Source organism: Phaseolus vulgaris, chromosome 1 (assembly GCF_051622355.1).
Source record: "Phaseolus vulgaris cultivar YP4 chromosome 1, ASM5162235v1, whole genome shotgun sequence".
Lineage (NCBI taxonomy): Eukaryota > Viridiplantae > Streptophyta > Magnoliopsida > Fabales > Fabaceae > Phaseolus > Phaseolus vulgaris.
In genome coordinates this window covers 24,822,608-24,835,330 of record NC_143498.1, presented here as the reverse complement: position 1 = coordinate 24,835,330, position 12,723 = coordinate 24,822,608, and positions in this window count along the sequence as shown.

Here is a 12,723-nt window from a genome sequence, read left to right as displayed (position 1 = left end):
TCGGTTATTTGTCACTTGGCTTGTTTAAAGGTTTTGAAACTGTTTTTGACTTGGTTATGTAACTACCTAACCAATTCAACCGGTTAAAACGTCTTTCCAACCGGTTGATTGTAACATTTCCTAACAGTTTTTTGAAAACTTGTTAATCTGTTTTGGGTGTGGTCAAAACTACTTTGGCTCATTAATGTTGCCCTGAAATGGCTAGTTTTTTAACACTATAAAATAGCCTTTCTTTCAAAACAAAAACAACAAGTTTTACATAGTTTGAAATCAAAGAGAGATTGAGATTTTTTTCTGAAAGAAGTTTTCAAAAGGTTTGCAATATTGTTGTTGAGCTTTGCACTGGTACAAGATCTAATCATAGGACTTCCTGATTTGTGTAATCTCAGGTGTTTCCTACTCCTTCCATGATTCTTGTAATTGTACTTTCATAAACTTGTAAGTGTGTGTGAAATCCTGCAAAGTCGGAGGGTGTTCTAACTTGAGGTGTGTGGTGTAGCAAAGAGGGTGAGTGGGTCTTGTGGTTTTCAAGGTCACCTCTTTGTGGTGTGTTGGTGTAATATGTAATTGATTACTAATGGAACTCAGAGGTTGTTTTGAGAACCGGATGCAGCTCAAGGTTGAGTGAACCAATATAAAATTCGTTGTGTAAATCTCTCTATCTCTAACTCCTTATAACTGTTTTTTTTTAATTATGCTTTTGTTGCTGATATAAACAACCGGTTAAAAAGTGATTTTAATCGATTAAAATTCTGAAAACAGTTTTTGTATCATTGGTTGATTGCTTTCCTTAATTGCTTATCTGTGATTGTTTGATAAAGGTTCATTCTTAATCAATCTTTGCGAAAATCTTTGACAAACAATTCACCTCCCCTCTTGTTTAAGCCACCAATTCTTACACCTTTTAGGTTTAAAAAAAATAGAGTGATCAACAGAGGATAAAATGTAGTTATTTGAAACTAAAAGTTGAGACAGTTTGGCATATCATTAGCGACCAGCCTGGCGAAGTCCGTATAGTGATCTTTGTAATTTGTAAACATGTTGAGAGGATGGAAGTTTGAGGCCCGAAGGTGATTGCATGTATACTTCCTCAAAGAGATCACCACGGAGGAAGGCATTATTCACATCAAGTTGTTTAAGAATCCAATTTTGAGAGGTGGTAACAACAAGTAAAAGTCTTAAAGTGGTTAGTTTTGCTATAGGATTAAATGTATCTAAGAAATCAAGACCTTCCAATTGGGTGTAACCTTTTGTTACCGAGTGTGCTTTATTGCGATCAATGGTGCCATCAGATTTGTGTTTCACTTTAAAAACCCATTTTCTGCAAATGGTTTTCTTCCTGGAGGAAGAGTGGTGATCTGTCATGTATTGTTAGCATTAAGAGCATTGAGCTCTTATTGCATTGCTTGTTTCCAGCAGAAATGCTTAGAAGCCTCAGTATAGGAACAAGGCTCATTATTAGAAGATATAGAGAAATGGTGTTTTTGAAAGAAGGTGAAAGAGCATGATAAGAAATGAATTTATGAATTGGATATTGAATACTTATAGTGGTGGTAGAGGGTAAGCTGGTTTGGAAATCCTCTAGATAGGCTGGTATGCGTCTTTGTCTACTAAAGCATCTAGGTTTAATGATGTTGTCTTCATTTTGAATGATAGTAGTCTCGTTCTCAGGACTTTGATAGTCATAATCAAACAACACATCACAATTTGTATCATAGTTAGCAGGATTGGGTGAAGATAAAGTGTCGATGCTATGTGTGTCATCATGATTCAATTTATATGGAAAATGATGTCTATGAAAGATCACAAGTCTTGAAATTTCAATACGATGATATTTTAAATTTAAGAGAATGTAACCCTTGGTATTGTGTGGAAAATCGAGGAAGATGCCATGAACAGATCAAGTGTCTAATTTCTTTCTATTAACACGAATAGTAGTAGAATAACAAGAGCATCCAAAAACTCGTAAAGAAGAGATATCACAAGGTTTTCCAAAAAGTTTTTCATATGGAGCAATGTCTTGTAAAAGCAGAGTAGGTGTGCAATTTATGAGAAAAACAACGTGTTGGACAACAAAGTCCCAAAAAATATGAGGTAAATTTTCTTGAAATAGTAAAGCGCAAGTGATGTTTAAAATGTGTTGGTGTTTTCGTTCGGCTATAACATTTTGTTGAGGTGTTTCTATGCAAGTGGTTTGATGAATTGTGCCTTTGGAAGCAAAAAAAAAGTTTTCATAGCAAATTAAACACCATTATCAGACCGAATGCATTTAATTGTGTGAGAAGTACTTAGAGTAAAAGGAATTTTTTTGTGTAGCACGATTACATATATCACACATATGGGTTTTATCAACAGAAATAAAAGGGTATTGAGTTTTCTTGACATGCAACCTTTCATCAGAAGGATGTTGCATTTCATAATGCCACAAATTATTGTCCTTAATAGTGCAAGAGACAGATGGAACAAAATTGTGTGTGGCAGTGTGAAAAATAGAAGAGTCAAAGATATACAAGCCAACTTTTACATTAACTAAACCAATCTTCTCTTTAGAGAGGTTGTCCTGTATAAGAGTGTGTGTGTGTGTGTGGTGGGGGGGGGGGGGGGGTAGAAGATCAAGTTACAATTTAAGTTCAGAGACAATTTAGAAGTATATATAAGATTGCATGTAAATTGAGGAATGTACAACACATCAAGAAGATAAAATTTATTTGTAAAAATTACTATCCCAAAATAGTTTGCAAAACCATGTTAGCCATTTGGTAAATTGATAAGGACAAGTTTGATAGCTTTATAGGAGTGAAAGTAGATAAAACCGTGCAAACGTGATTAGTGGCACCAGAATCAACAATCCAGAGTATGATTAAAGAGTTTAAGGAATTCTTACCTGTTGAAGATGATTCATGTGCTTTGGGGTCTGCAGAGAGCCCACTTGATTGACTTGAACATGATTAGCTGTAGTGTCACTGTTGGTCTTCCTTAAAACATCATTGATAATTTGATATTGATGAGCAGTGAGATGATAATCATGATTTTCCTGCTCTTTTGGACAAGGCTCAGAAAGAATTTCAACAGTAGTAACAAGATTGTTAATCTGACCAACCCTATTGTTATTATAGAATTTATACCCAGTTGGTAGACATGTTTCTTGTAACAAGTGTCCACAATGTGACCATTTTTGTTACAGTAGGTGTAAAATTTTCTAGTGCTATTGAATTTTGTGTTCCTACTTTCTTGACTTGAGAACCCAACCTTTTAAAAGAAAATATGCCCATGTTTACCACAGAAAGTACATAGAGTGGAGGAGGGTGTCCTAGTGGAATTGGCATTGTTGATACTAGAAATACTAACAAAAATGTTATTTGCTAACTGTCTTTCTTGTTGAGCAACAAGAGAATTTTTTTATTTTTTTTTTGTATAAGTGGGATGAGTTCCATGAGTAAAACAAAACATGTGATCTTATATTACTGTATTGATCATTTAACTCTCTCAAGAATTGCATAACGTGATCTTCACATTTTCTTTGACTTATGACAAAATTGATAGAGAAAGAGCATTTTACAAAGCATGTGCATATAGGGATAAGCCTAAAATTATCTAACATGTCCCAAATTATCCTTAATTTTATAAAATACTCAGTCACAGATAAATCCCCCTGGTTTAACGAAGTTACTTTTAGTTGAAGATCAGAAATCCTGGATAGGTCACCGTGAGAGCATTTGGTTTTCAAATCATTCTAGATGTCTAGAAAAACATCCATCCAAATGATGCTTTGCCGAATGGGAAGGGAGACAAAGTGTACTAACCATAATATTGTATCTATTCCAGGCCGAGAAACTTGGATGATCTTTTTCTAGGAAAGGATGTGTTCCTAGAAAAAACTCCACTTTGTTTTTTGCATTTAAAGTTGTCAAGATCAAACGAATCCAAAAGTGATAGTTAGAAGTCTCCTGCATTGGCGAGACAAGAGATGTAGTGGGGTTCTTACTTGGATGAAGGTACAGATAGTTGTTCGCTGGATTGACTTGAGACGATGAGACATGGCATTCTTGCACCACTGTTGCAAAAAGAGAAACAAAGAAATGTTCAAGAAAAAACAACAGTAAAGCAAGAAAAGAAAAGAAAGGAAAGATTTAAAGTGTGCAACAGAGCTCTTCAATTGATGAGCTCTGATACCATAATATGATTAATTGTTATAGTGAAAAGAAAGCTAGGGTGGCGTTGCAAAGGTGTGAGGAAGAACCAATCACCAAAAGAGAACCAACAATCAAGGCAAGAAACCCTAAAAAGGGTGAAAGAGAAACAACAGAGAAAGATGGTGAAGAGATGCAAAGATCGTAAACGAAAAGGCACACACGTGAATTAACTGAATTCACAAAAGTATATATAGTGTGTTACAAATAGAAAAATAGAGGTGTACTTATAGAGAAAAGTGGAACAGAAATAACAAAAAACCAAAACAAACAAATAGAAAAACAAGACCCAGTTATGTGGCCCAATAGAAAACTATACATGGATTTTTATCAACTATTGATTGAACAATTGATTTTTCTTCTTTGGTCACAATTTGTTTCCTTTTTCTAACGTTTCAGTTTCGGCTCCTGGTCAGGAGTGGACCTGCAAAGGGTTCTATGATGCTTAAGTGATTTTTCAGTATTTGGGTGTTATTAATGCTATAATAATGACGCATATTTGCTTTGTCTGTTATGCCTATTTATACAATTGTGATGAGCCCTGATATTGATGGATCATAGTTAACATGCATAATCAATATTAAAAGAGTATTTCCTAATTTAGAATGTATTAATTATCCTCTTTATCTTAATGTATTTCACACAAGTTGGTCGGTCAACATCCGATACCGGAAGTTCTGGGATTGTTTGTCTCTGACCGGTACATTATCAATTGTAGGACTTGATGGGAATAAAGGAATGTTTCAAAGTGCACTTGCACTTGCACTTGTTGAGATTGAATGTAAGAGTTTATGTGATATTTCTTGAATTATTGATGTGAGCTGAGGATTGCACATTTTATGGGTTGCACTTTGTTTATGAGTTTTTCTTTTGAGCAGACTATGGTGAGAAACCCAAAGAAGATTCCCACTGGACACGAACTTAACCAAGTGGTTAAGTGTGAAATTTCACTTCTAGAGGGCAAAGAGAAAAACACATTTATATGGTGATTTAGATGATGATGGCAGAAATGAAAAGCAAATAAGGAAAAGAGAACATAATAACATAAAGAATGGAAGAAAAGTCGCACAAAGAAAAGGAAGGAAAAAGGTGAAGAGATGAAGAAAGCTTATGAAAATGAGATGTTGTCACACCACTTGGAGGATGGGATACTCTAAGATGGGTGGTGGGGAGTCGCCACTTGAGGTGCAATACTCTCAAGATAAGACCCAAGAATAAATTAGGAGGGAAAGCTCACTAATCACTCAAGTAGAGTTTCTCTTCTATATTCAAAATCAAGTGTAAAATACATGAGGCAATGCACTCTATGTATAGGAGAGTGTGTCTTGGAGAGCAAGATAGAGGGGTAGTGTTGTCATTTTTTAGAAATCTTCTAGAAGGTAGGTCAAAGAAACCCTAAACCTAGGTCCACATGTCATGAAAGGTGGGCTTTGGACAAGCCCAAATTACTAAGCACACTCTACTCAAATTACTAAGCACACCCTACTCTAGCTTATTCTTCTATTTGCCACCTCTAAAGTGAGCTCAATTTATTTTACATAAACTTATCTTGTGAAAAGACTAGAAGGAAGAATAAATTATATTTTGCTTCATGTTTGGTTCTTCTACTAAGGCTTTTCTGAGACCTGGTGGGGTCTGTGGTCTTGTATGCTGAGATGATTGGCCTAGTTGTGAAGTTTTTGTTGTGTCCTTAGTCATTTGCTTATCGAGTTGGGTTATATCAATTGTCAAGTCCTTATAAATAGTCCATGGGTGGAAAGATGAATTTGTACCTATAATAAGGAATGACCAAAACTAGAGCAAAAGCATTTCCTTATTTGTATATTACAATTTTTCATATTTTATAATGAATTAGTTCTCAGTTTAATTACATGGACTAACTAATGTTGTAACAAAAATGTTTTCTTATGCAACACATAGGTAACCGTGATCTAGGTTTTGCTTTATGGTTCCAAATTATTTTTATAAGGTTTCGTATATTGCTTTATTGGTTTATGTTTACTTATTTTATTTGCCTTTGACATGGTTCTAGTGTTGTTTTATGGTTCCCTTTTTGGTATTTATATGGTGCCTTTCAATTTAATGTATGGTCAATGGAGCATTGTTTGAATAAGTGTTCTTCTAATATGTTCAATTTAGCATTATTATTTGCTTTGATGTAGTGTTGTTTTATTTTCTTATTCTATGTTGTTAAGATATGATACTAACTTGACGTGGAGATGGTTTGTGATGTAGTGCCTAATTTCTATCATTCCACAATTAAATTAAAAATAATTTTAGTATAGACGGTTTAACGCAGTGTTAGACTGTTTAACATAAAATAGATAGGGCCAGTTGACCCCAAGTCATCTCTGAACAAATACAATTGTGAATCCAATCAAATAGTGTTTGAAACTTATCTACAAACAATAAAATTTAGAAATAATAGTAAAGTAAAAGGGGTCTGAGGTTGTTGTGTAGAAAAAGAAAGTAGACAATAGAAAATACTAAAGACAAGTTGAATTTCAAGTTACTTTAGTAGTGAATTCTTCACTAGTTGATATATATATATATATATATATATATATATATATATATATATTATTTATTCAATCATCCAAACAAGATTACATTGACCAAGCATACATCAACCAAATCAATGGAATCTAATTAATGAAACATGCGTCAACTAATTCATTAGCACTTTATTTGTCTTCATGTGTCTACTCATAAGGTTTTTAATATTTTATCTCTTGGATTAAAAAACAAGATATTATTTAGAATAATGCAAACTAAACAAAGAATTCCAATTAAAGAGCATAATTGAATCATACATTGAAAAACAATTCCAATAATAGAAATTATAACTCAAAAATACCAGATTGTCTTGTGCATCCTGTTACATATATTGAAGAATAAAACTTTGATTGCACAAAACTTTAAAATCTATTGCAAAATCACAAGATAATAAAGCCAAAAGAGTTTAGTCTTCCATGCACCGGTAAAATGGAAGAGTTGCAAAGAAGGAAACAAGAAAACTAAGAAAATGTTAATGCTTTATTCTATGACATCTTCTAGAGTAGGACTCAATGATTTCTCCTTGAAGCTTGTGTCTTTTTACAAGTTTTTTTTCCATGAATCTTGAAATTAGATTGTGGTTCAGATATTGTTCACAAATTCTCAATTTTCATCTTTCTAGAATTTTTTGATTTTGTTTGCTATTTTGTTGCAGATTCTATTCTTCTTATCTTTCTAGGTTATTTGGTTCTATTTTTTATTATGAGATATTATACATTTTATTCTCAAATTCTTTTACTCATATTTTATTTTCCATTTTGATTCAAAGAAAAAACTTAGACTTTGATTGATCAATCCCACTCACACACACTTCCTTTAAACTTGTGCATCAGTGCAACAAACGCTTTTATTAGACTATCTAGCCTAAGATATTCACATCAGACTCTTCCTGCACTCTCGACTTCATTAACTTGATGTTGTTAAGGTGTTTTCTTCAGTTAAGTCTTACCAGATGAGTTGTTGAACTATATGCACCATGTAACCACAAGATCGTTTGATGTAAGAGAGATTAGACCGTCTTCTGTGACTACAAATCCATAATTTATCTGAAATAATAGCTAAGACATAAATAAACCCAAATAGATTAATCTTATTTAAAACAATGGATGTATTCATAATTATAGTCCAAGAAAGTTATGATGGAAGGTTTTAAGTGTGAGTAAAATTATGCACATGAGTGCCCATTTGATATGGAAATGGTTTTGTTTACCTGATTTGTTTATAGTCCTGTTTTTGTTTCAAATTATGCTCTAACTGTATGATAAATAATTTCAAAAGTATGTTTAAGCCTTTGTTGCTACTAGTCAATTTTGGGCATGTGTCATGGCCTATAATGAGACATCATTCAATAAATCCATAACAAAATTAATAACTAACATCCATGAGGGTACAAGTTGGTTATTATCTTATGACAATCCAAAAACAAGTTGGTCTAGATACACTTATCACCCACTCTGTAGAAGTGATCATGTAACAAATAATGTATGTGAATATTAGAATGCAAAGTTAGGTGGCAATAGGAAGCAAATATGATTTTATTTTTGTAGTTTGTAGATGGTAGGTTGATGTTTTTCAAAAGAGGCATGTGAAAGCCAAAAACTTATGAGAATATGTTACCACAAAGAGTTAGGACTATACTTGAGAAAACCACAGAATAAGTTAGGTTTTTGGTAGTTAAATATGTTAAACTTGATGAGTTCAAAGTAAAAGATATAAAAAAATTAAAGTGAAAAATAGATATATAAAAAATGCTAATGGTGAGTTTTAGTAGGAAGTTATTTGCAAAAAATATTTATTGAATAAATATGCAGTAAAATATTATTATTACTATTATTATTATATATTTTGTAGTTATTATTTGTAGAATTTTTTCTTATAACATTTTTTTTTTTTGTATTTTGAATTAATATTTTTTTTAAAGAAATAATTAAATTTGTATTATGTTGTAGTTTTTATAAGAAACTAAAATTGTCTTCTAATAAAAAATCATGTTATTTATTCTTTCAAAAAAAATTATTTTTATATTTTATTATTCTCTTGTTACAATAATAAATTGTTGTTACTTTGAATTATTGATGATGTTACAATGAATTGTTGTTATTACAGTGAATTGCGGTTGTTTTTATTGTTGTTATCGTGAATTGTTTTTATTGTTGTTGTGAATTGTTGTTGTTAATGGAATTATTATTACGTTGTGAGCTAAAATATTTTAATTATGAAATTTTATTATTAAAGAGTTCATAATTTCTCCATGAGAAGAGTATATGATCTGTGTAGCTTTGACTAGACAAGTACAATGTATAAGATCTCTCAAACTAAGGACACTGTATGGAGGATCCTAAGTCAAAAAAAAATATAGTGAATAAACTTTAGTGTAAAATTTTACTTAAAAATTTTGATTTTGGTGAAAATAGATAAATTAAATTTATTATATAACTATGCATATTGGAAATTATAATGAAAAACTTAGGCTTACTGTGCTTTATAATGAAAAACTTAGGCTTACTGGTGCTTGATAAAGAAAATATAATAACTAATCAATAAAAATAATAGGATGTTAAAGTGATGTATTAACAAGAAAAAAAAAACTCAAGTTTACAATAAGAAATTGTACCTATTTAGGAAACTATGTATTGTAATTATATTTTTAAAAACATAACTGAAAAAGAGTTTATACATATTCATTCAAAAAGAGTTTAAAGAATGTCAACAATAATTACAATTACTATTGTAAAACTAATCATCCTAACCATTCAAAAATAACTTTGATAAGTCTCACCATCATCTTGAACTTGTCAATTAATTGTCTTCTTAAATATTTAATCTTGATCTTCAACTTGTTATTCTCAACTTCCACAACTTTTTCACACCATTCAAAGTAATTATATATTGTTGATCTATAATTATAAAATATTTAATTAAGATTAGCATCGATTCCATTATGTTTTATTTCTGTAAGTGTTCTATAAGTGATAATATTTCCTTTGATGTATGATGAATATGATGGCGACATTTTATCAAACACCTTACCTACACAAAATACCATCACTAGAACCAATCATTACCTACATGTGTTCAATGGATTGTGCCTAACCCAAACTCAAACAAGAACACACAACACCATTGAAAAAGTCATGAAAGGAAATCTCAATCCGAAATCATGAAAAAAAAAATTTACTTTCCACAAACCTCCACCACCAATCTAGAATGCATGTGCATTGTTGAGGCAAAAACAATTATCACAAAGCTCCTCCTATTTTTTAGGCTACAATAAAAGTGCATATAGATTATAAAGTTATTTAAAACTCATGTGACATGCTTGGACATTGTTATAGGAATAAAACTTGTTAATTGGGTGGGCATACTGTAACTAAAACACAATTTCTAACTCCTGTAATTTCTTTAAACTTCATTGGAGATTTCTGTAATTTCTTCTTGCTATTTACTTTAAATAAACTTCCCAATAATACCATATTTGAATAAATCCAATACATCACTTGTATTGAATTCGTTGTTTTAGTTTATTTTCCTTTTTTTATTTTTCTAAATGACACCACTATATTTTTTTTTATCAATAAAGCTTGATTAAATTTTATGTGATATACCATCAGCACAAAATCTTATTAAAAAAACGTATTCTGGTGGATATCAATATCATAAAATACTATTTTGCTTTATCCTTGGTTGAGATAATTAATTACTGGAGGACATATATTAATGTACAATTATTATAAAAGTCAACAAATTTATTATACTTAGTTCATTATAAAAGTAAATATCACCGGAAACAATTCTTTACAGTAAATTTATTCACTTTACGATAATTAACTAAAAAATCATATACTATAGTTATAGTTATATGTATTAAAGGATATAGATATAAGAGTTATAGAAAGATGTTAATATTAATTGTGTCTTTTCTAATTTTTAGTTGTTTTCTCTTTATAGAGGTGTATAATTTTTATTTTGTTTGTTCTGATTATTGATTCTAGTATTTATTGATTGACTCTTTGTTTTTCATTATCTCTCTTTAGCTAGACCTAGAATGAGTGTACTCTTTGTATATATTCAAAACGCTTCTATGTATTCAGACCATTTGTTTTGATTTCAATTGAAGAATATAAGAGATATTCATTCTCATATCCTTTGCCTTCCTTATTCTCTTTTGTTCATCTAATGTTCTATTTTATAATATGGTATCAGAGTCTTGATGAAAGCTCTGGTTGCTACATTTATCCATGAGTGAAGTTGTTGATCCCTCACAAGATCTTTGTTCACCTTACCATGTTAGTTCATCTGATAATCCTTCCTTTCTCATTATCCCTATTGTTCTTGAGGGACCAAACTATCCTCATTGGTCTTGTTCATTTCAAATGAACCTAATTTCAAAGAATAAAATAGGTTTTATTGATGGAACCATAGAAGCTCCCAATCATACCAACTCATTGTTTCCAACATGGTAGAGAGCCAATATGCTGGTTGTTTCCTGAATTCTCAAGGCTATTTCTCAATCCATCGTACAGAGCATCATCTATATGGACAATGCCTTGGACATATGGAATGATTTAAAGGAAAGGTTCTCACAAGGAGACATGATTCATATTTATGATATTCAGGAGATGATTTCTTCTTTCAAACAAGGTGAGTTGACTGTTACAAACTATTTCACTCATCTAAAAATTCTTTGGGGTGAACTTTATCTTTTTCGCCCGCTACCTACTTGTTCATAAGCCTCTAAATGTACCTGCAATGCTCTTGTAAATGTTTATAAATATAAAGCACAGGACCAAATTATTAAATTTCTAAGGGGGCTAAATGATAATTATTTGACTGCGAGAACTCAAATCCTATTGATGGACCCTTTGTCATCCTTGAATAGAGTTTGCTCTCTCATTACACAACAAGAGAGACAAATTTTTGGTAATCAATCCAATGCAATGATTTCTACTAGCAAAGGAGGTTATAAAAACAATGCCACAACCTATGGAAGAGGTGTTGGCTATGGAAGAGGAAGTTATGGAAGAGGATATACTTCTAAAATTTGCAGTCATTGTGGAAAGACAGGGCATACCATTGATGCATGCTATAAAAAACATGGTTTCCCACCTCATTTCAAGTTTAAAAATCAGAACCATGATTAGAGTCGTACTAATGCATTTTTTCATAATACAGATTTTAATAATGATGAGCAGAATCAAGAAGGTTCAAAGTTAGAAGTACAGTCTCAACAAATTGGTTTTACTCCTAAGAAGTATCAAACATTGTTAGCTCTTTTACAATAGTCCAAATCTAGTGGCAATGTTTTTAATGAAGTATTTGTTATTCCTTCCAACATGACAACACAAACAGGTAATAACTTTATTTCATCTTTCAGTTCTTGGATTATTGATAGTATTGCTACTAATCACATTTGTTCATCCTTAACTTATTTCACTTCAAATCATCAAGTTAATCCTATTTATGTCAAATTACCAAATGGAAATCAAGTCATTGCCAATTATTTTGGAAGTATTTTTCTCAATCAAAATCATGCCATAGACAATGTTTTGTAGATTCCTTGCTTTCACTTTTAATCTTCTTTCAGTAGCAAAATTGATTGATAAACTATCTTGTGTTCTTACCTTTGATTGTAATGCTTGTCACATTTAGGACAAGAAATCCTTGAAAATGATTGGCTCTACTAAGATGCAAGATAGACTTTATATACTCAAGATTTCATCCTATCAGAAACTTCAAATCAAACTCATCAAATCTCCACACACCATCAATATTGTGAATGTCAGTGCTAATGATCTAGAAACCCTTTGACATTTTCGATTATGTCATATTTCAAATAAATGAATTGATGTTATCAAGAATAAATTTCCTTTTGTTAAATATAACAAATCTTTTGTTTGTGATGTTTGTCATTTTGCAAAGCAAAAAAACTTTCATTTCCTACTAGTACATCTAAATAAAAACAAAATTGATTTGATTC